The 25,476-nt window shown below is 41.4% G+C and overlaps 1 long non-coding RNA gene across 1 annotated transcript; it reads right to left on the bottom strand.

The window, feature by feature from the left end:
* On the bottom strand, positions 15,452-25,437 carry LOC102157644. Its single transcript, XR_301138.3, has 3 exons — positions 25,240-25,437; positions 21,219-21,298; positions 15,452-16,407 (listed from the first exon to the last, which is right to left on the bottom strand). It is a non-coding gene; the product is annotated as an uncharacterized LOC102157644 (long non-coding RNA).

Genomic DNA, 25,476 nt, shown 5'->3' with positions numbered 1-25,476 from the left:
TTGCGCACACACCGTGTTGATTACGGAGTGCTCTTGGGGTCAACACCTGTGGAATAGAGAGGAAGGAAGCAGCTTTGGGCAGAGGGAGAAGCTGAGCCAGATGCAGTCCCACTGGGGGCCTCAGTTAAACCCACAGGGGACCCTGGCTGGGGCTGAGATGGACTTTCAGCGTTGCCCTGAATTGCAGTTGTGGGGGCAGCCATTTATGCCTCTGCATCAAATCAGTCATTAGATGTGGGCTGTTCCAAAAAGGAAACATGACCTTGCGAGAGGCAGCTCTCTTTGGCTGAGGCAACTCCCAAAGGAGGCTGACAGCTGAGGGCTGTCTGCAGGAAACACTTTTAGCGGCTGGTGGAAAAATCCTTCATTTCTGAAGATCTCAGCGGTGTGATAGAGCATCCACAAGAATGAAATGCAAATATATGGTGGGAGCATTCCAGATGGAGGAAACAGCAAATACAAAAGCCCCCAAACAAGGGTTCTCTTGGTGTGTGCAAGCAGTGGGTGGGAGAAATATAAAGATGTTATAGAGAATGTGGTATAAGACACGAGCTTGGAGTTCCCTGGTGGTGCAGTAGGTTAAGGATTTGGCGTTGTCACTGCTGTGGTGTGGGTTCAATCCTTGACCTGAGGAATTCTGCATGCCGGCCAAAAATAAGAGAAGACAGGAGCTTATGGATTATGAGTTTTGTATTTATTCTGGTAGCAATGGGAGCTATTTGAGGGTTTTAAGCAGGAAAGTAACAGGATTTATTTATACTTTCAAAGATCACTCTGGCTGCCAGGCGTAAATGGGGGAAACAGTGAGGAGTGGTTGGAGCAGGTGGGGTGAGACTGTAGCAAGGGGTTAGGGTTATGGCAGTGAAGCTGAGAAGTGGTCAAGTTTGGGATTTATCTTGGGGGTAGAGTCAATGGGTCTTGCTGATCAGTTGGGCATAGGATCTGAGGTTAACAAGAGAACTAAAGATGCTTCTAAGTTTGTAGCCTGCCCAGCTGGGGAGAGGGCTGGAGCATGAGGCAGGGGAAGCCTGAGGAAGAAAGAATTTGGGTGTGAGTGTATGTGAGTGGAAGATAGAGGGACAAAGAGTTAACAATTGTTTTGAGTTCTCTTGCAGTGCAGCTGGTTAAGGAGCCAGTGTGGTCACTGCAGTGGCTTGGGTCACTGCTGTGGCATGGGTTCGATCCCTGGCCCAGGAACTTCCCAACCTGTGGAGTGTAGCCAAAAAAAAATTAGAAAAAGGAAAAAAAAGAAAGGAATTGTTCTGAGAATGCCATTTGCAGCAACATGGATGGACCTAGAGAGTGTTATACTAAATGATGTCAGATAGAGAAAGACAAATATCATAGGATATCATTTATATGTGGAATCTAAAAAAAAATACAAATGAACTTATTTTCAAAACAGAAACAGACTCACAGACAGAAAACAAACTTAAGGTTACCAAAGGGGAAAAGGAAGGAGGGATAAATTGGGAGTTTGGTATTAACAGATACATACTATTATATATAAAATAGATATACAACAAAAACCTATTATATGGCACCAGGACCCATACTCAATATCTCGTAATAATCTATAATGGAAAAAGAATATATATAACTAAATCACTGCTGTACACCTGAAAGTAACTCAACATTGTAAATCAACCATACTTCTATTTCAAAAGAAATTGTTCTGGAAATGGTAAGTTTGAGATTCCTGTCATAGCCTTAGTTTCCCAGAAACAAATTCTGACACAGGAGTCTGAATGCAATAGTTTATTCTGGAGATGATTCATGGAAACACAAATAGGAAGGTCGGCAAGTGAGATAGGAAGAGAAGGCAGCCAGTGGGGTGTATTTTATCAAGGCAAGTTACCATATATAGACAACTGGAGCTTGATATCACTAGCAACTCTGGAAAACAGTATAGAACATGCATTTCAGAGTGGGCCTAACCAAAAGGTAAGAATGCTAGAATGGTCAGTATCCATTCCTATGAGTGCTCCCAGAACCATTCATTCCTTGGCCCGTCCAGCCTGCTGCAAGCTTGAGCAGAGCAGGCCACCAGAGAAAGTCCTCCAGCAAAGAGGTAGCTGCTGGCAACTGGAAGCCAGGGTGGAGGGCACTGAAATGCTAAGAGCTGAAGGGATACTGGTGGGAAGAAAGCAATTCAAAGTCAACGCCTCTGAAAACACCAGATAATATGAGATGGGAGTGTCCCAGGACCAAATGCAAGGGCCAGTCTCATAGTTCAGTCTAGTCACAAAGAAAAGACAAGTAGCCACATTAGGCTCGGATCAGAGTGAAACCCACGGACAGAGCTTATTGGCACAGGCATATTTTTTCCTTTATCTTTTTTTTACAGCTGCACCTGTGGCACATGAAAGTTCTTGGTCTGGGGTTGAATCAGATCAAATCGGAGCTACAGCTGAGACCTATGGCACAGCAACATAGGATCCAAGCTGCATCTTTGGCCTATGTTGCAGCCTGCAACAACACCAGATCCTAACCCACCAAGTGAGGCCAGGGAGCAAACCTGCATCCTCATGGACACCATGTCGGGTTCTTAACCCACTGGGAACTAATGGGAACTCCATCACTGGCACATATTTTGAAGGTGCCAAGCCAATGGGAATAGTGACTATATCCAGTTTAGAATCTCAGTGGATTGACTGGGAATGAGTGGATCATCAAAGGATGTGTCAGAGTTGCTTCTTTGGCAAAATTGCCTGAAGATTGATTAGGTGACTTTTTCAAGGTTGTCCATAGACTTTAGATTATGTGACAGCCCCCCTCCCCTTTTACAAATGAAGAGACTGGGTTGCAAGAAAGATAAAGGTTTTTCTTAGATTCTATAAGTTTGCTGGCTTCTCTGCTAGAGAACATTGCACATACAAAAGCTCGTCTCAGTAATTTTTTTCCATGAAGGGGTTTGAATATTTTATCAATATTCATGAAAAAAAATTTTTTAAGATAATCAGCTTGTCAAAACATTTCAAACCTGAAGGTCACATTATTCAGAATTCTTTTCTGCTCATATCATGCTTTAATTCTGTGTCATCTTTCTATGAGATCCAGCTTAAGTTCTCCAGGCAATAGTAATTACTCCATTACTTAATTGAGGTTCTAATCAATTAGGATCTATTGTCAAATGTAATTATCTATTTATTTTAAACGGGCTCTCTTCACTGAAGCCACAAGTAAATGGAAGTGTTGGGATTTTCCTGCAAGAAGAGTTGAATTTAACCTCTCATTGTTTTCCTTTCCCAGCCCTGGGGTCATTTTCTGTTATAGAACCAACCGGTAACTGTTTTCAAGGCATGGTCTTTCTTAACACCCCCCCCCACAAAAAAAGCATTGTAATTTAAATATAAACAGTTTTCCAATTCAGGAGATAATCCTCAAGCATTGCCTTGCCACCCTGGCAGAGCTGCTATCCTAGCTCAATTCCTGATTTAAGCAATCTCTAATTGTGTTTCTTTGGCTTAACTCTGCTCTCAAAAAATGTCTATGATCCTGACCAAATAAACTCCGTCCTTTAGTTTCTCATTAACTTCCAGTCAAGGATTCTTAATTTGAACCTCAGGGAGACCTGAGAATGTACAGGGTTAAGAATTTACAGGTTGGTTTCAAGGATTCCATGGACGATTTGAAATTAAACAGAACTTGATATGGCTCTGTAGTTAGGCTTTTCCAGGGTAAAGGACTTTCCATAGCTTCTCAAAGGGATAGATAATCTAAAGAAAGGCTAAACACCACTTTGTTTTTCCTTATCCCCATTAAAAAAAAAAAAGGTTTTGGAACCAAGTCCCTCTAAATCTGAGTTCCCTTACTGAGTTCATGATTCATCTCTCTATCTAGAACTAATTCCCTTTCTTGCACCCTCTGACCTCAATCTTGTGCTAAATGAACATTGATCAACCAGAGTCAGATGACTAAAATTGCTGTTGCCGATAATATCGTTAATGTGCTAAAATTATAGACATCATCATTTTCGTTGTTTCTCCAGGGCAAGATGATCCAGACCCCCAAGCCATGCACCGCCTGGCCAGAGAGTCGTAAACCAGAGACATCTTGACTCCCAAGAGTGTGATTAAGAAATGTCGCAAGAAGACGATTAACCCCAGCCTCTTTGTTCTTCCCCTTTAAAAAAACCCCTTAACTCAAAGACCAAGCTGGAGTGGACCTGAGGCTTGTCTCCCACTCCTTTGCTTGGTGCCCTGCAATAAATCCTTACTTTGCAGCTACTCCCACGGTCAGAGTTTGGCTTTCTGCGCTGCAGGCACCCAAGGCCTCTGCTTGGTTAGAGTTCATACAAGTATTTTTCCCTTTAAACCAGCTCTTCAAGGCATCAGCTGGGCTGCTCCTCTTCACTGAACTGTCCCAGACAAGCTCCTACAAATCTTCCTTTTGCATTCATGTCAGGTAATTCCCATTTATTCCCAATCCATGTAGTGGGGCAGAAAATTATTCCTCTGAGTCTTAAACCGTTTAATTTTTTTTTCTGGAATGGACATTATTAAGAGTTTGTCTTTCTCCTCATTTCCTCACATAGCGTTACCTTCTGTTATTAATGTAAGCAGCAGAACATGGTGGTCTTACAACCTTGTCACCCATAGAAGTCAGAGTTTTCAAATCCTATAGCAATTGCTACAGATATCTTCAAATTAGTTTGCACTCATTACTACTTCAAAAATTCACAGTAGTAGTTATTAAACTTACTGCTAGATCTTGTTATTTTATTTATTTATTTATTTTCATTTTTTTTTTTGGTCTTTTTTTAGGGCTGCACCCCTGGCATATGGAGGTTCCCAGGCTAGGGGTCCAACCAGAGCTGTAGCCGCCAGCCTATGCCACAGCCACAGCCATGCCAGATCTGAGCCGAGTCTTTGACCTACACCACAGCTCATGGTAATGCCCGCTCCTTAACCCACTGAGTAAGGCCAGGGATCGAACCCGCAACCCCATGGTTCCTAGTCAGATGCGTTTCCATTGCGCCACAATGGGAACTCCTATCTTTTGTCTTTTTTAGGGCTGCACCCTTGGCATATGGAGGTTCCCAGGCTAGGGGTCAAATTGGAGCTATAGCTGCTGGCCTACACCTTAGCCACAAAAAAAGCAACTCGGGATCCAAGCCGTGTCTGTGACCTACACCACAGCTGATAGCAACACCAGATCCTTAACCCACTAATCAAGACTGGGGATCAAACCTGTATCATCATGGATACTAGTCCAGTTCTTTAACCACTGAGCCACAATGGGAACTCCTAGATCTTGTTATTGAAGCACGCATATAACTGTTGTTAAAGGACAAAATTCAACTGAGTAACAGTGAAAGACCTAATTGGCTTTATTGAATGATTTGTGAATTGGGCAGTGTTCCATCTAGTGAGTAAAGGGGAGCTCCGAGGGGCTACAGAGAGGGAAAGTTTTCAAAAGCAAGACAAGGAAGCTATAAGCCAAAAAGAAGGATTATTTCAGATTAGATCATCTCTCTTTTGAGAAAAAGGGATGTATAAGGTGGGTTACCTCATCATCCTTTGAAGCATGGAAAAGGCCCATGTGACAGATTACCTCATATGGTAATGTCTTAGCATAAGTGACTCCATTTCCAGTGTGGGGGATTTTTTAAACACTATATGACAAATGTATTTCCTGATGTTTTGTTAATTGTATTTCAGCATAAGTGTTTCCCTTTATAATCCTATGCATTTTATTTTGTGAATTTAAAAATTTTATTGTGAAAAAAAGTTTCATGAGGAGTTCCTGCTGTGGTGCAGTGGGTTAAGAATCTGACTGCAGCAGCTTGGGTTGCTGTGGAGGCATAGGTTTGATCCCTGACCCAGAACAGTGGGTTAAAGGATCTGGCATTGCTGCACTTGCAGGGGAGGCCACATCTGTGGCTCAGATTCAATCCCTGGCCCAGGAACTTCCATATGCCACAGGTGCAGCCATATTAAAAAAAGGGGGTGGGTAATGATACCAAAAAAATTAGACTTATGGAGTTCCCTGGTTGCACAGCAGATTAAATATCCAGCATTGTCACTGCTGTGACTTGGATCATTGCTGTGGTGTGGGTTCAATCCCTGGCCAGGAACTTCTGTATGCCATGGGCATGGACAAATAAATAAATAAATAAATAAGAACTTTTTCTTTGAAGAATAAGAGTTCCATAAAGAAAACAAGAAATTTAAAAAAATAAAACAAAATAAAATAAAAGAGAAAATTATAAAAACGAAAGGAGAAAAATTACCAGAACCAAAGGACACTAATTTCTAGATTGAATGGGTTTCCCTGTGTTTAGTCCAATACATGAGAAAAATCCACACCAAGAAGTTTCAAAACCCATGTGATAAAAATCCCCAAAACATTCCAAAGAAGAAATAAAATAATACACAAAGAATTGAGAATCCACAATTCATCAGATTTCTCACCTCCAACACTAGCAGCCAGAAGACAATGGAGCAAAGCCTTCAAAATTCTAAAGGAAAATTATTTCCATGGTCCGGAATTTTCATATTCAACCAGACTGTCAATCTTAAATGATAGTGAGTGCAGAATAAGCAAATTTTAAGATGAATCCAGGAGTCAAAAAATTTGTTGCTGGCACAAACTCTGACGCTTCTGCTCCAGCAAATGAAGGAAGAAATCACAGAAGCACAAGAAATGGGATTCAGCAAAATAGTGATCTAACACGGGGAGAGGTGAAACAAATTCCCAGGATGATGGTGAAGGGTGGTCCCAGAGTAGTATCTGTGTACCAGACTCAGAGGGCAAGCAAGAGGGTGAAAGATGTCCCCAAGAACAAACGCAAATGATAGTTATATATATATATATATGTTTGTTCATTTATACGTTGTGTTTCAACATATTGGTAGAGCTCCTTTCTGGCAGAGATTTGAGGATAAATTAGCTAGGATAACTTTTTTTTTTTTTTTTAAGGACACACCTGCAGCATATGGAAGTTCCCAGGTCAGGGACTGAATCTGAGCTGCAGCTGTGGCAACACCGGATCCTCCAATCCACTGCACCAGGCTGAGGATCAAACCTGTGTCTCCGCAGCTACCCAAGCCACTGCAGTTGGATTCCTAACCCCCTGTGCCACAGCAGGAACTCCAGTGAGAACCCCTTTTAAAACCAAACAAACAAAAAAAGAGAAGGAAAAAGTCGTAGTTTAAAAAATTATTAGAAATGTGGAGGTTAAATACCCAAGAAACAGCTGAAGGGGTAATTGAATGGAGTAGGACAGGGTTTCTCAACCTTGGCATGGTCAATATTTTGGACTGGATAATTCTTCGTTGTAAGAGGCTGCCCCTTCCTTGGCCTCTACCTACTGTATGCCACTAGCGTCCTTTCTTCTAATCATGACAAACATGTCTCCAGATATTTTGCTCCTGGGGAGCAAAATCACCCGTGGTAAGAACCGGAACAGGTGAGAGAGAGGAGGAGTCTTTTTGTTAGAAGCCTTGTGAAACTATTTGATTATTTAAGTTCACTTAAATGTTCATTTACTATTATAAAAATTAAAATTAAATTTAAAAAGTTAATAGTATTTGCAAATTCCAAGGATAATCATTTAGAAAATATACTTAGGGGAAAAAAGATATTGTTGACAATAGCAACAAAAATTACAAGGTCCTATAAGGTCCTTAAGAATAAATCTCAAAGATGAACAAAGCCGTAATGGAAAAAATTATTCCCACAATTAGCTGATGTATAAAAGCCTAAGTGAAGATACACCATGCTCATAGACGAGAAGCTAGAATTTCATTAAAATGGAAACCCTTCCAGAAGTAATTTATAAGTTAAATTGAGTTCCAATAATAATCTCCACAGGATTTTCACTGACTCTGAGAAGCTGATCTTAAAATTCTGAAGGAAAAAGATTAGAAATATAGAACTAATGGAAGAGAATAGAGAGCCAGATCCAGTCATATATGAAACTCAGTTTGCAGCTGACAAGGAATCACAGATCTTTCAAAAATGGATGACCCATTCAATAAACAGCCCTGGGAAAATCCACGGAAGAAGTAAAAATGGATTGCTATCACCTATAGAAATCAAATCCAGGTACATAAAAAGCCTAAATCTAAGAATCAACATTACAGATGAGAATATAGGAAAATATCTCAGTAATGTATGAGAACTCAAATCATAACGGAAATCATTTATATATTTGACTAAATTAAAAATTTAATTTCTAACAATCATAATACATAGAAAATACATAGAGGAGTTCCCTGGTATCTTAGTGGTTAAGGCCTTGGCATTTTCACTGCCGTGACTCAGCTTGGGTTTGATCCCTGGCCTGGGAAATTCCATGTGCTGTGGGCTTGGCCAAAAGAAAAAAGGAAAATAAGTAGAAAAGATGGGCATTCTGGGAGTTCCCGTCGTGGCGCAGTGGTTAATGAATCCGACTAGGAACCATGAGGTTGCGGGTTCGGTCCCTGCCCTTGCTCAGTGGGTTAACGATCCGGCGTTGCCGTGAGCTGTGGTGTAGGTTGCAGACGCGGCTCGGATCCCGTGTTGCTGTGGCTCTGGCGTAGGCTGGTGGCTACAGCTCCGATTCAACCCCTAGCCTGGGAACCTCCATATGCCGCGGGAGCGGCCCAAGAAATAGCAACAACAACAAAAACAAAAAGACAAAAGACAAAAAAAAAAAAAAAAAAAAAAGAAAAGATGGGCATTCTGGAAGAAGCCACTGTAATACATTAAGTGACATTGGATTAGTATCCAGTACATTTAAAGTACTGGATAAAGTATCCAATACATTTAAAGTAATGATAAATTTTATCATTAAGAAAAGGGTAAACTTACCTGAAAAGAGGGCATAGGAATAGGCAGGTCATTCTAGAAGGAGGAAATATGAGTAGTCAATAAGCATATGAAATAGTGCCTACCCTCATTAGTCACCAAGGAAATGTAAATTATAGTCACAATAATCTATTGTTTCATACTCAGAGGCTTGATTTAGTTCTGATATCCATTTCCTCCCCATGTCTCCAGGAAATCGCAGCTAACAAGGCATGAAGCCATGTCTGCCATGTGGTTATGAGAAAGCTTCTTCAATCAAAAAAAGAAAAGATATACATTCAAGTAAGAGTCTTGGATATTGTGGGGTCTGACAGCAATGCCTGGAGCTATGGCAACCATCTTATTAGTGTGAATAGAGTGAGCTTGAAATGAAGATATTGAAGATAACATTGGAGAAATATGGAAGAAACTTGGTCCTTAATGACACTGTCAAGCAGCTGAATTAAGTAACTCTAACAGCCAAACCAGATTGTGTGTGTGTGTGTGTGTGTGTGAGAGAGAGAGAGAGAGAGAGAGAGAGAGAGAAACAAAATTGAAGACATTCTGAGTTTTTTTTTTTCCTTTTTTTTTTGGTCTTTTTAGGGCCACACCTGAGGCATGTGGAAGTTCCCATGCTAGAGGTCCAATCTGAGCTGTAGCTGCCAACCTACACCACAGCCACAGCAATGCAGGATCCAAGCCACATCTGCAACCTACAACACAGCTCACAATAACGCCGGATCCTTATTCCACTGAGCAAGGTCAGGGATGCAACCTGGGTCCTCATGGATCTTGGTCAGGTTTGATACCACTGAGCAATGATGGGAACTCTGAGTTTTGTTTTCTAATACTTGCAGCTTAAATCATCCTAAATGCCTTTGACCCTAAATTGCAAACTACCCAAAGGAAGGAGTAGTGTCTTGTTTACTCTCACCTTTTGCATTTAAAACAGAGGCTGGAATATTCTTCATTGAATAAACGAGAGGCTATCTAGTCAGGATGGCTCTAGACAGAATTGTAAAGTAATCAGTGTTTTTATATTCCTCTTTCCTAGTCCCTTTTCCTTCATCCTTCCCCATCCATATGCTTCCACCATGCCACAAGAACTCACCTAATTTCTTCTCGTGCAAAATGAGAGTGAATGAAATTTTTCTCCCTTCTCTATGTCTCTTCTCAAAAACACACCTCTTGTATTCCCATTCCTCACCCCCCAGTATCCTACCAAATACAAAGGATAATGTCATTAACCAATTGTACCGCAGTGATTAAGTCCTTAATTTAAATTCTACCCAGATCACATTTTCATTTTTATAGCTCTCTACCCTTAGCCAAAGAAGAAGCCAATGGTGAAAAGATGGAACTCAGAGTTAGGGGGTGAGACATTGGGAGGCATCAGGGTATTTTTCTCGCACCTCTTAGCACTCACCATGTGGCAGCTATGCCTCTCACTCACCACATTCCCTGTGGAGCCCACTCCAGACACGTAATCTGAGATTCATGAAGGAGGAAGTGACATAGCAACTCCACTAGAACCTTCATGAGGAATGAGCCAAGCCAAGCTCATGCGATACTCCAGGTGAGGAACACCGGCAGGTTTCTTCTCAGGGCGTGGCTGAACATGAAATTAATTATTCTCCTATTCTCCATACTATCTTCCATCATGTTCTATCCCAAGAGACTGGATATAGTTCCCAGTGCTGTGCAGCAGGACCTCATTGCTTATCCCTTCTAAATGTAACAGTGTGTGTATATAAATGTATATATATATATATATATATATATATATGTATGTATGTATGAATGGGTCACAATGCTGTACAGCAGAAATTGGCACAACATTGTAAATCAACTATACCTTAATTTTTATTTATTTATTTGTGTAATTTTTATTTATTTAATTTATTTATTTGTGTAATTTTTGACCCCTAGCCTGGAGGTTCCCAGGCTAGGGGTCAAATCGGAGCTACAGTTGCCAGCCTACACCACAGCCACAGCAACGCCAGATCCAAGCCTCATCTGTGACCTACACTACAGCTCATGGCAACGCCGGATCCTTAACCCACTGAGCAAGGCCAGGGATCAAACCTGTATCCTCATGGAGATTCGTTCCACTGAGCCACAGAACTCCCAACTATAGCTCAATTTGTTAAAAAAAATAACTAATTAATTAAAAATTATTCTTCTTTTCTGGGTCAGCACTTGAACCATGGCTAACAGGTGGCCCAACTTTAAATGGCACCAGCACTGGGAGTTTCATTTCCAGGAAACTTCATCACATAAAATACAGTGTGAACAATGCCCCCTTGGGTTGTGTGAGGACATGCAATTCATTTGGACTCAACAAACAATTAGGAAAAACAAAGTGGCCTTGAGATGATCCCTCTTCAACTGATGAGTGGGAGAATTCTCTAGAAACTTCTAGCATAGCCTCTTGCCAGGAGTGCTTCTGTGGTGAGCAGTAGATAGATGGAAGCCATACAGAATAGAGATCGGTGTCAGGAAACATCCCTCTAAGGCAGTGGCTCTCAACCCTAGCTACATACTGGAATCACCTGGGAAGCCATCAAAAACACTGACGTCTGTGTTTGAGGTAACTGGTCTGGGTTTAGATGGGCGTCTGGAAAATTGGAGTGGCCCCAGGTGAGCCAGGGAGCAGCCAAGTTTGGGCACCTCTGCTCCAAGGCTCACTTAGCTTGCACCCCTGCACCCAACACCCATACTCAGAGCCCCATCCTGCCTTAGAAGTGTTTTCTCATCTCCTGAGTTTATGTCATAGCCTGAGTTTATGTTTTCTGATACCTCATGCTCATTAGTTAATCTACATAACACTCCTGTAGGGCAAGTCTGTAGTGTTCACACATTTTTTGATATGAGGAAATCAAAATCTGAGAAAGTATTGTATCATGTTTGGGATTTATAAAGTGTGTTTTCTCTTGGGAGATTATTTCAAATTGTTAAAGTGAAAATATTCTTTCCGCCCTTTCCCTGAGGACAGAGCAAGAAGGTAGGATTTGAATCAAGTACAAAAAAGATATGATTAATCAGTGAAATAAGTTTAATGACTGGGTTTTTTTTGGTTTTGTTTTTTTGCTTTTTAGGGCCACACTGCAGCATAGGGAAGTTCCAGGGCTAGGGGTCAAATTGGAGCTGCAGCTGCCAGCCTATGCCATAGTCATAGCAATGCAAGATCTGAGCCACATTAGCCACATCTGTGACCTACCTCCCAGCTCATGGCATCGCCAGATCCTTAACCCACTGAGTGAGGCCAGGGATTGAACCCGCATCCTCATGGATACTAGTCAGGCTCATTACCACTGAGCCACAACAGAAACTTCCGACAATTGGGATTGCTAAACGTTGAAATGGGTGGTTTTAAGTACCTTATTTCATAGGAAACTTTGTTTGGGATAGTTGATATTCATATCTGGGCAATACAACTGACTGATGTCTCACAGGTTTTCCCACATCTTTGACTTGAAGAATGCCACACATACAGTTTCTGTTGCCCTTCGTGTTTCTCTCCGTAATGCATTTAGTATGTGGGAATCTATACATGTGCTGTGCTGGTATGTGTGTGGGTCTGGATGTGCATGAATGCTGTTTTAATCCAGTATTTACACCATCAACAATAGAATCTCAACATATTTCCCCCAGGATTATGCCTTTACATCACTGGATATCAACCTTTCTTTCTTTTCTTTTTTTTTTTTTTTTTTGGTCTTTTTGCCATTTCTAGGGCCGCACCCACGGCATATGGAGGTTCCCAGGCTAGGGGTCTAATCAGAGCTGTAGCCGGTGGCCTACACCACAGCCACAGCAATGCAGGATCTGAGCCGTGTCTTCGACCTACACCACAGCTCACGGCAACGCCGGATCCTTAACCCGCTGAGCAAGACCAGGGATCGAACCCGAGATCTCATGGTTCCTAGTCAGATTCGTTAACCACTGAGCCACGACAGGAACTCCTCAACCTTTCATGTTTTAAAGAGGATTAACAAAATCTTACACAAAACTGCGTAAGATAGACATTTAATTATGAGTTAGTAATTTTTATTTGTAACAAAAGCAATCCATGAGGAGACTAAGGGTATTTTGATGAATTGAAAACATTTAATTTTTTTATTTGGAAATAATGTCAAATTTGTAAAAATAAGGAGTTTCCTGGTGGCCTAGTGGTTAAGGATTCAGTAGTGTCCTGCTGTGGCATGGGTTTGATCCCTGGCCCGGGAACTTCCCCCTGCTGGGGGCATGACCAAAAAGAAAACCAAACTCATAAAAATAAAAATACAGAAAATACTGGTATATTCTTTACTATGGCTTAGCTGTTATAAACATTTTATCCTATTTGCTTTATCATTTTCTCCCTCTCCCTCTCTCTACACAGACACACAGACACATGTGCAGATAATTTCTTGCTGAAGGATTTGAGGACAAGTTATATATGTTGTGACCCTTTATCCTTAAATATTTCAGTGTGTATTCCTAAGGATAGGAATATTCTATTAAATAATCATAATAGTTATCAACTTGATAAATTTACATGGATTCCATCCTCTACAATCCTTGCTCTAATTTTGTCAGTTAACCTAATAACGTCCTTTATGACACTGTCCCCTATGCTACAAGATCCAGTTTAGACCAGTTATTTCATTTGGTTTTTATGTTTTCAGCCTCCTTTAATCTGGAGTATTTCCATTTTCCTTGTCTTTCATACTACTAATATTTTTAAAGAGCACAATCCCCCCATGCCATTTTTTCTTCTTTTTTTGTAATAGGACCTTCCTCATTTAGGATTTGTCTGATGTTTCTTTAGAGTTAGATGCAGGTTATTTTCCCTGGGCCAGAGTGCTGCCCAGATGATGCTGTGTCCTTAGAGCATCAGGCTTAGAGGTATGAGATGCCATCTGTTCCCCATCAGTGATGCTAATTTCAATCACTCAGGCTAGATGTTGTCTGATGTTTCCACTGAATAACTTCTTTCTCCTCCCTTGTAACAAAGATACCTCCCTTATAATGGAGACACTTTAACCATACAAATATTCTGCTCCTCAGCAAACATTCCCCTTGATTTAGCTCATTCATGATTCTTGCCTGCTTTAGTCTTTACCTAGGCATTTGCAAAATGACATTTAATTTTACTATCCCCTCCACATTTATCAATTAGTCTGTAGCTCTGAGAAACAAGAGAGAGCCCTACCTTCTCTCCTTCTATCTAACCAGCCATCCATTAACTGTATATATGAATTCATGAATTTCTATTTTTTTCAATGGTTTATAAATTATTGTGTTTAATCATTTTGGTGCTCAGATTGTGTCATATTTAGCAAGTGGGTGACCCTTCAAGCTGGCTTCTCTATCCTTGTCATATACTTCTCATTTTTTGGAGTACTGCCTTTTTTTCTGACATAAAGAAATGTTTCAGGTCAGTCCAGCCCTTAAACTCTGTCAAGCTCTGGGCCAGTACCTCAGGAAGCCACATGCCTTCAGACAGTCATTCTAGAATTTTCTAAATTCTCCTCTGGCTCCTGGGGCCTGCATGCAGGGACCAGCAGTGTCAGCCAGTGGGGCACCCTGTCTCATTTTTTCCTTTTGACACACTTTGCCGCCTTCAGCCTGCCCTCCCATTCTTTCCTTCGTGGGTTCACTCCATGCTGACTTGCTGTTTTGGGGTGACTGTCAATCATTTGGACACAGGATGAGATCAGAGTCCTGGGCAGCCTACTGTCACTGCAGGTCCTTGGACTTGAGCCCTAGTGTGGGCCCAGGCTCCACCCATTCATGTTCTGGGCCTTGCCTCTCCCTGCAGAGGGTTTTTGAGATTCTTGCTCTGTTATCAATTAACTGAACTTCACTGTCTGAGAGAACAGCCCCTATAATACTGCCCTCACTTCTTTTTATTGAAATATAGTTAATTTACAATGTTGTGTTAGTTTCTGCTGTACAGCAAAGTGGTTTAGTTATACATACACATAAATATACATTTTATATATTATTTTCCATGATGGTTTATCACAGGATATTGAATATAGTTCCTGGTGCTACAGAGTAGGACCTTGTTGTTTATCCACTCTATATATAATAGTTTGCATTTGCTAATCCCAAACTCCCTCTCCGTTCCTCCCCCACCCCCTCTCCCCTTTGGCAACCACAGGTCTCTTCTCTATGTCTGTGAGTCTGTTTCTGTTTTGTGAAAGTTCTTTTGTGTCATAGTTTAGGTTCCACATATAAGTGATATCATATGGTATTTGTCTTTCTCTTTCTGTCTTACTTCACTTAGTATGATAATCTCTAGTTTCATCCACGTTGCTACAAATGGCCATATTTTGGAGTTCCCATAGTGGCTCAGTGGTTAACGAATCCAACTAAGAACCACGAGGTTGTGGGTTCAATCCCTGACCTCGCTCAGTGGGTTAAGGATCTGGCGTTGCCATGAGCTGTGGTGTAGGTTGATGGCTACAGCTCCGATTAAGACCCCTAGCCTGGCAACCTCCACATGCCGTGGATGTGGCCCTAGAAAAGGCAAAAAGTCAAATGGCCATATTTCATTTTTTTTTCTTATGAAGACTGCACTCACTTATGACACCAATTGCAAGTTTTGGAGGCGCTCACAAAATCACCATCAGGATTGACCATTCAACAGAGGACTCACGGAATTCACTGAAAATGGTTATTTTCATGGTTACAGTTTATTACAGAGAAAGGATCCAAATTAAAGTCCGTGAAAGGAAGAGGCATATAGGATAGGGCCCAGGAGGGGTCCAAATGCAGAGCTCTGGTCTCCCTGTGGAATTACGGACAGCGTGGCCTCCTCCTGCCACAGTGTGTGACATTATACAGGGACACTGCTGACCAGGAAGCTCACCTGAAACTTTGGTGTCCAGAGATTTTATTGGGGCTTAAGCTTTTCCTGCCCACATGATGGACCTTTAGTCTCTAGCCTTCCTGGAAGTTGAGCTAATACATTTAGCCTCTGGTTCCTCTACAGGTCAGAACTGGTGTGGCATGGCTCAAGGCTGCCATTATAGATCAGTGTTAGATTGTCTGGTAGCCAAGGCTCCCAGGCAAACAAAGACATCCCTTCAGGCAGGACATTCTAGATCATCTCCCAGCAGCCAGGGTAAAGACCAGCCCTGTCTTGGGTAAGGTGAATTCTTCAATACACACTCTGCAATGTTAATGAGCCTCTCCATTCTGTCATTTCTTGCCCTCCAGGTGAGTCTGAGGCTGTGCTTGGGGGGGGGGGGCGCGGGGATACACATTTCTTGCATAAGTGGTACTGCTCTACTCACTCCATGTGTGAGCCCCTCATGCACCCTCTCTGCTGTGTGTGCAAGGCAAGGGCGAGGCCACTGAAAGAGAGTGAATTCTAGGAATGCAGTGATTAAGGCTTGGGGAATTCAAGAGATGACGTGGTTGGAAGACAGGTTATTCTACATTGAGGCTCTAGGGTTCAGAACGGGAAATTTAACTTGTCCAGAAAACAGATAATAGTTTACATTTTCCAACATACTTAACACATTGTGAAGGCAACACACAAAGCACAGTAACAATATTTGATTGAGTCATTGGAAGTCAGCATTCACGGGCTGCTCACTGGATGTTGCAGCATCATGGGTAAATGGTATTAGAGACCTGCAGAAGCAAGAAAATCTGTATCGTTTCAGTAAGAACAGGTTCTGAAGAACCATGGCATTGGGAGTGATAAAACAGTGTTGCTATCTTTTAGTTCATGAAGAGAAATATAAATTTAACCAAGGATAGTGCTTTTAACAATAAAGAACAAGAGATGATCCCTGGACACTGAGAAGAATCCCCATGTGTAGTGTTGGAACAGTCAACATATATATAATAACTTCTCCATCAGTTAGCCTGAACATTTGGTGACAAATCCTAAACTAGACTTTATAATGATAAATCCTACATGTTCTTCCAAACTTTGTGATTTATATTTTAATCAGAATTTTTATTTAGACAGAAGGCCTACAGAAATTATTTGCTTGGTGTTCCACACACTCAGGGGCAGCCCTCTTCCTGGCCCATCTTGTACCTAACCTGTTTCAGCCCAGAATCGGTCTTTTCTTCAAAGAGCCTCGTTCATGGTAACAAAGACCAAGATCTAGGTACTAGTTAGGTGAGCCTGATGAACATACAACTTTGAACTTGGGAGTTATGGTTAACAGTGTCAGTCTTTTATCAGACTCACCATCTGCAGCAGATAATTGTCATTTGGGAAAGTCCTGTATCCAACCCTCTCTACCTTCTATGAGTACCCCACCTTTCATGGGGTGAGGTCTCTGTTGTGTACAGTTGATGGGAGGTGCTAAATTTATCACTCTGGAAATGAAAGGAGCCATATACTCTCCTTACTCCAACAAAATCACATGACAGTCTCAGCCAATTGAGTATTTTCCCCTGGGAATTTAAATCGTGAGCAATATCACAGGAGATAGCTGGAGGCGATCTCGGTGTGTGGTGGCATTTCTGCTTGGCTCTTACTGTCTCACCCTCCTGAATTCCCTCTGCTTTTGACTATTTCCTATGGTAAATTTGATCATTTACCTGTTGATTTTCTGAGCCCCCAATAAATATCCCTTTATAGTTTTCATATGAGAGCCAGTATTGATTTTATTTCTTGACACAATGATTACTGAATCTGAATACTATTTCTGAGTTTGTTGTTGTTTGGTATCAAGTTTGATTCAGTTAAGTTTTTGCAAATGATAAAAATTTAACAGCTTGTTTTGCAACCTGAGGGCACACTTAGGGGAAGTCCACCAGAAGTTTGAGACTAGAGGTGCAGGAAATTTCCATTTCAAAGTCAAAGTATGGAAAATATCTAAGGACAGCTGATGACCCCTTTGGTAATTGTTTAATTTTGAAGGTTCTGATAAACAGCTTTCTCAACCACTTACAGTTTTTGCTGTTCATAGAAAATACTTTCCAAATATATCTTATAACATTATGAAATTTTCAGCAATATAAATAAAAATAAACTAAAAAATGTTAGTGCTCATTCTTGACACAGTAACTCTTTTTTTTTTTTTTTTTGTCTTTTCTAGGGCCACTCCCTCGTCATATGGAGGTTCCCAGGCTAGGGGTCTAATCGGAGCTGTAGCCGCCAGCCTACACCAGAGCCACAGCAACTCAGGATCCAAGTCACATCTTCTACCTACGCCACAGCTCTCGGCAACGCCAGATCCTTAATCCACTGAGCGAGGCCAGGGATTGAACCCGCAACCTCATGGTTCCTAGTCGGATTCGTTAACCACTGAGCCACAACGGGAACTCCAACTTGTTAACTCCTAAAGCAACCAAATTTATTTTGCTTTGCATGCTAGGGGTAAACTTTATTTCACTTTTACCCTTGGTGCATTTTTACATATTATTTATATAAGTAAACTAATAGCAAAACTGAGATCAGCACAAAACAGGTTTATCTTTTGGCACAGTTAACAACACATCAGCAGTCTTCATTATGTTTAAATTTGTTTCCATCATATTGCAGTATATGTAAGTGTGCGCTTCTACAGTTCTAAAAAAAAAATCAAGGGTTTTTTTCTTCTAGTTTTATGAAAATATAGTTAACATACAGCACTGTGTAAATTTAAGGTGTACAGAATAACGATTTGACATATACATCGTGAAATGATTAGTGGACATCCATCATCTCATAGAGATGCAAAATTAAAGAAATAGGAAAAAAATCATTTTCCTTGTGACGAGAACTCTTAGGATTTACTCTCTTAACAATTTTCATATATAACATGTATTAGTGTTAATTATACTTATCACGTTGTACATTACATCCCTAGTACTTATTTATAACTGGAAATTTGTACCTTTTGACTTTCTTCATCTAATTTCCTCTCCTCCCACTCTCACCTCTGGTAACCAAAAATCTGATTTCTTTTTCTATGATTTTGTTTGTGAAGTAACATTGATCTACAACACTATGTTAGTTCCTGTTACAACACACAACCTAGTGATGTGATATTCCTATACATTTCAAAATAATCACCACAATAAGTCTAATTACCCTCTCTACCATACAAAGATATTACACAATTACTGACCGTATTCCCCACACTGTACATTTCATACCTATGACTCATTTATTTTGCAACTGGAAGTTTGCATGTCTTAATCTCCTTGCCTATTTCTCTCCTTCCCCCAACCCCCTCCAGCAACCACCTCATCTCTGTATCTATGACTCTGTTTCTGGGGGTTTTTTTGGGTTTTTTTTTTTGTCTTTTTGCCATTTCTTGGGCTGCTCCTGCGGCATATGGAGGTTCCCAGGCTAGGGGTCTAATCAGAGCTGTAGCTGCAGGCCTACGCCAGAGCCACAGCAACGAGGGATCCGAGCCGCATCTGCAACCTACACCACAGCTCACGACAACGCCGATCGTCAACCCACTGAGCAAGGGCAGGGGTCGAACCCGCAACCTCATGGTTCCTAGTCAGATTCGTTAACCACTGCGCCACGATGGGAACTCCTGTTTCTGTTTTGTTCTATTGTTCATTTGCCTTACTTTTTAGATTCCACATATAAGTGAGATCATACAGTATTTGTCTTTCTCTGCCTGACTTATTTCATTTAGCATAATACCCTCTAGGTCCATTTGTGTTGTTGCAAATGACAAGATTTCATTCTTTTTATGGCTAAATAATATTCCATTATATTCTGTAATATTCCATTACATATACATGTTCTTTATTCATTTATTGATAGGCACTTAGGTTGCTTCCTTATAGTGGCTATTGTAAATAATGCTGCCATGATTTTTAGCAACATTGATGGACCTAGAAATTATCATGCTAAGTGAAGTCAGCCATAGAATGAGACACCAACATCAAATGCTTTCACTGACATGTGGAATCTGAAAAAAGGACAGAATGAACTTCTTTGCAGAACAGATGCTGACTCTCAGACACTGAAAAACTTATGGTCCCCGGAGGAGACAGTTTGGGGGGGTGGGGGGATATGCTTGGGCTGTGGGATGGAAATCCTGTGAAATTAGATTGTTATCATCATTATACAACTATAGAGGTGATAAATTTATTTAAAAAAACAGTAAAATTAAATTAACAAAATAATGCTGCCATGAACACAGGGGTCCAGATATTTTTCTGAATTCATGTTTGTTTGTTTGGTTTTTTTTTTGTCTTTTTTGCTATTTCTTTGGGCCGCTCCTGCGGCATATGGAGGTTCCCAGGCTAGGGGTCGAATCAGAGCCATAGCCACCGGCCTACGCCAGAGCCACAGCAACGCTGGATCCGAGCCGTGTCTGCGACCTACACCACAGTTCACGGCAACGCCGGATCGTTAACCCACTGAGCAAGGGCAGGGACCGAACCCGCAACCTCATGGTTCCTAGTCGGATTCGTTAACCACTGCGCCACAACGGGAACTCCTGAATTCATGTTTTAATTTTCTTCAGATAGATATCCAGGTGTTGAATTGCTAAATCACACAATAGTTCTATTTTCGGTTTTTTGAGGAACTTCCACACTGTTTTCAACAGGGCTGCATCAATTTACATTCCCACCAACAGTACACAAGGCTTCCCTTTTCTTCACATCCTTTTGCCAACACTTGTCATTTGTTGTCTTTTTGATAACAGCCATTCTGATAGGTGTGAAGTGATACCTCACTGTAGTTCTGATTTGCATTTCCCTGATGATTAGTGACCAAGCTTGGTCATCTGTAGGTCTCTGGAAAACTGTCTATTCAGATCCTCTATTTTTTTTAAGTCAGACTGCTTGGTTTTTTGATGTCAAATTATGGGAGTCCCATTACTCGCCGCCTCTCCCATTTTGCCTCATCTTCATGCCACATGTACCATTTTGACTAGAGATTTTTCTGCAAATAAACTCAATTTTTTTTTTTTTTTTTGCTGTGCCCATAGCACACAGAGATTCCTGAGCTAGGATATGAACCCACACAATAGCAGCGACCCGTGCCACAGCAGTAAAATGCCAGATCCTTAACCTGCTAAGCCACCAGGGAACTCCCAGTTTTTTAATGTTAATTTATTTTCAAAGGAAGCTTTCCATAAATAGAAAACCAGTATTATTTATCTCAAAATGAAGGTAACATAAACATAGATACAATTAAAATAAAACAAAACACTGTTATTTATTACATTCTAACCAGCTAGTGTCACCTTTGGGCTTTGAGCCTCAGGGAAAAACAGGTCTGCAAGTGTTAGAGAAATTTCCCTTTGATGCAGCAGAGGAATTTGGAAGAGTGTTGAAAAGGGAATGCCTTTCTCACAGTGGGATTCAATGTCATTTAAGTTATCCACGTCAACCAAGACCTCCTGGTGTCAAGGGCAGGCGATGCCTGCTAAGTTGAGATGCACTAACATGAGGTGAGCAGTTGGAAGCTGAGCATTAAGTAGTACTCCCTCCGTGTTCTTGCTTTGTGTGTCTCCCCAACTCACCCTGCAAGCTCTTCTCTGGTCACTCTTGCATTTCATTATAGCACCATTCCTCATCATTATCTGGGCCTTACTCTTCTTATCTATAAAGTAAGAGAATTCGAACATTCTAAGAGAATTCGAACATTCTTTCGGGTTGCTTCCAGCCCTGACCTTACCAGAGTCTATGATCACAACATAGTAAGGTAGAACCTTCACGGAACCCCAGGCCCACACTCCTGTTTGCAATCACCGTTCAGTGATGGATCACAGTTTATCAACAACTCAGCACCCAGCTCACTCATCTTCACCATCAAGGAGGAGAATGGCCACTATCTTACTCCTTCACAGAGAACCCAAATTAAGTAGATGAAGATCCTTTCTCATGCATTCAAAATGCTCAGGGAGTACAAGAGGTTGGCTCTACCCCCCAGAGTTTCCATTGTTTCAATGATTGCTGACTCTCTCACATTTTACTTCCATAAAGGGAAGGGAATCATAGACAAGCTAAATATATTTTAGCATGTAATCCTAGTTTAAGTTAGTTAAAGGGCAAATGAGCTATAAAATCATGCTGAAACCACCCAGAAATCATGTTTTAAGAACAGAATGTGGGGGCCTAGTAGGGTTTATGTCAGTCAGAATATTCAGATTGTAAAGTGGTCCCTCCTTTTTCCTGGCAGCATGAACTTCTGGAAGCCCCAGCCTTCTTATCCATTAGATGAGAGACTTGGGCTTACCCAACCATGTTCATTTTCTCTTCAAGTAATCACCTTAAGTTTGCCAAAACTTCTAGTTCTGAAAAGAAATATTCAGGAACTACACTTGTAATTGGTCCTAAAGCTACTAAATAATACAAAATGCAAATAAGAATTAAGATTTTGAAATTGGCCTCTATGTAGAAGGTTTTTTTAATTTGAAGTGAAAAAGTAAATGGAATTTCTTATAAAATGAGAGAATATATACTTCTCCAATGTGCTCCATATTAATATATAAAGTCATTGTTTCATATAATGCTATTTCTGAATGAGTGGCTCATATTTCATTCTGAGCAATACAAACAATGAAAATATTTGCCTACAAATATATGGTAGAAAACTGTTGACTATTTGCCAAAATATTGGCAACACTCAACATTTAAACCTACAAGCCTATTTCAACACTAAGCACTTAGGCAACTCACCTGTCTAGTTATTTACTGATAGCAAAGATATGGACAGCTTGCTTTCAGGCCAGCAAGAGTTAAACATAGGATTTAGAATCAAACTACTGTAGGGAGAGGAAGAAGACCTTTTCTCTTCTACACTTCTAGGTTCTCAGTTGGGGCTCTGTGACAAAAGACAGATTAACATGCATTGATTTAATATGTTTTTACACTTAGCCTTTGTGAGGAAATGAAGACACAAAGAAATGGTTAAATCTGAGTGTATGTATTACTAGGTTGAAGGAAGAGCGGAAAGTTGTGGGGAAATGTGGGTATGAGCTAAATATAGTAAACTGGGGAAACTTAGCAAGAACTGTCCATTTGGATGTTTTGGGAGGAGTCCTTTCTTCTTGAAGATAATGATGTTCCTTTCATACTGCCCCTACCATTTCTCAAATTCCTTCAGCATAAAATATTCAATGTGGCAAAGCACCATAGTTTGGGGTAGCGTGCTCTGAACTCTGTCACCACAAAGCTAATATGCTCATCATTCTAGGAACACTGGAATGTCTCAGCAAAAAGCAAGCCTCTGGAATCCTTATGCTAAACACACATAAGTGAGTGGTGAGGTTCAAGCCACTTTTACATTACGGGAAATGAGAGTCCAGGCTTTTATTACTGACTCTCATGTTACATTCTCTATTGGAGAAAGCACTGAGAAAGAATAGAGAGTATAATTTTAAGTAAAATCTACCCCTGAGCAGGAGCAAGTTCAGGTCCATCTGCGAAATGAAATGGTCTTTCTCTGATTTTTCTTGCAGTCCTAGCCTTCCCAATTAATTAGAACTGAAAACCTGGCTTGAGTTACACATGCTTTCTCTCCATTTCTAAAAAACCTTATTATATATCACCTCATTCACTCAGACTGGAGCTGGGTAGACATCTCTTTGACTTATCCATGCAAACAGGTTTTGCTAAGCAAGCTAATTAGGTAAACAGCACAGGGGAAGTTATAGGGAGGAGGAGGATGGGACTTTTTTCTATTTTTTTTAATTGAAGTATAATTAATGTACAATGTCGAGTTCATTTGTGCTGAACAGCAGAGTGATTCTACTACACATAGGTATAAATTCTTTTTCCATTATGGTTTATTAAAGGATATTGAATACAGTTCCCTGGGCTATACAGTAGGGCCTTGTTGTTTATCCATTCTAGATGCAAACTATTATATAGAACGGGTGGGACTTTTAAGTACTAAAGAGAAGCAATTTAAAATGCTTTAGGAACATCAGCTTTTAAAATCATTAGAGCACTGGTATTTTTGTTGTTGTTGTTCATTAAAGCAGATAAATCATGGGATTACTATTCTAACTACTAACAACTTATGCAGAATTCCTAGACAGATGACAGGTGAGAGGAATTAGAGTTACAAGTTGGAGCTGCTCACAACTGTCTATGAATCTAGCCTAGGTATTGAGTGAAGGGTTCATGCATTTTAGGTAAGGTGGCAAATTGCCTAGGAGAATATTAAAAAGTTTCCGGAGATGATATGATGCCTGGGATTTCCTTCAAAATCATCTGGGAGGTGGGGAAAGAGTGGAAAGAGGACAATCTAGATGAAACAAAATTGCCAAGAGTTGATCATCATTGAATCTGATGATGAGTACACCGGAATTCATTGTACTGAACTCGACTTCTTTGAAATTGTCCAGGATGAAATGTTAACGTCTTTGGGGAAAAAAAAAAAAAAAAAAAGCTCTGGGGGAATATGGTCAGGAAATTGAGAAGGGAGAGCAAAAACAGCAGACAAGGAGGTGTTGATGGGCAAGCTCAGGACCAGAGGGAGGAAGCGGGCCAGCTGGGCAAGTGTGGGCAACGACCTGGCTGGTGTTGCAACTTGCATGTTTTCGCCCCTGCTTATCAGGCAGGAGGGTTCCAAAGCAGTTTGCCAGTGCCTGCCTTAGATCGAACTGGGATGACAGCTAAAGATGCCTTCTTTGCTCCCCAGAAATGCTCAGCCTTGGATTCTCACCCCCTTCCCAACAATGCCCTGTTCTGCAGGCACGCTCCGAGCACACCTCCTTATCGGATCCCACTCAGCAAATGTTCTAGCTCATAATATTAACGTTTTACAAAACTAGGCGGGTGCTTTCCTCATTTGCATGTCTGTTTATGGCCCTCTCCCTACCGGCTTGTCTGTTCACGCATGTGTGGGGAGGCAGAGGGGGAATTCTGAGCAGAGAAGGGGGTGTTTGAGTGAAAAGAGAAAGTTAGTATTCAGCTTCTGGCATCTAAAATAGGATTTTGCCCAAAGTTTCAGTGTTACAAGCCACGCTCTGTTGAGAGATATGATTTACATTTTATTTTCTCCAGAAAAGAGAAATCAAGAGCCTAGCCCCCAGCACCATAGAGTTTTGGGTGCGGTTGGTACATTCAGGGGAGAGAAGAAAGTCAGCCCTTCCTCCGCAGCCCAACTTGGGGAGAAGAGAGGGAACAGGCAGGGAAAGGAGATGCTGAGATCCTCATTTTCTCTCCTGCCCCCTCAAAGAATAGGTTGAAGGCAGCTTTAGATATATCTAGAAAAGTTTTTTATTTTTTTGATTTGGGGATTTTTTTCGTCGCGCCCATGGAAGTTCACGGGACAGACCAGGGATCCAATTCAAGCCACAGGAGTGACAGCACCGAATCCTTAACCCCTGGGCCACCAAGGGAACTCCTACAAAGGTCTTAAAACTTTGGAAGGCAGCAGGGCATCAGTTGCTTTCCGTCCACGGCTCTGGGCTGCCTGCAGGCCCAAGTGGGAGGTGGCCGCACCAGAGTGCACAGAGCCGCACGTTGGATTAAGCAGAGAGACGGAGGATGTGGCCCCACGTGGCACTAATGGAACCTAGAGGGTCTCACCTGTGTGTGAAGCCGAGGGGGGGCTCGGGACCGCTGGAGGAGGATCTGAGAGCCGGCCACAGGCCCCCAGCTGAGGCCTGATGGAGAACACAGCAGAAACTCAGCCAGATCCATCAGCTACACCAGGCTGGAGTGTAAGGATCAAGTCACCAACCTGGACCAAGCAGAGAGAGCGAACGGTCGGCCACCAGCGCCATGATGGCCAGTAGGGCGCATGCGCAGCTACCAGGCGGCGGG

The sequence above is a fragment of the Sus scrofa genome, chromosome 1, assembly GCF_000003025.6.
Source record: "Sus scrofa isolate TJ Tabasco breed Duroc chromosome 1, Sscrofa11.1, whole genome shotgun sequence".
In the NCBI taxonomy this organism is placed as follows: domain Eukaryota; kingdom Metazoa; phylum Chordata; class Mammalia; order Artiodactyla; family Suidae; genus Sus; species Sus scrofa.
This window is presented reverse-complemented; position numbering and strand designations above follow the sequence as displayed.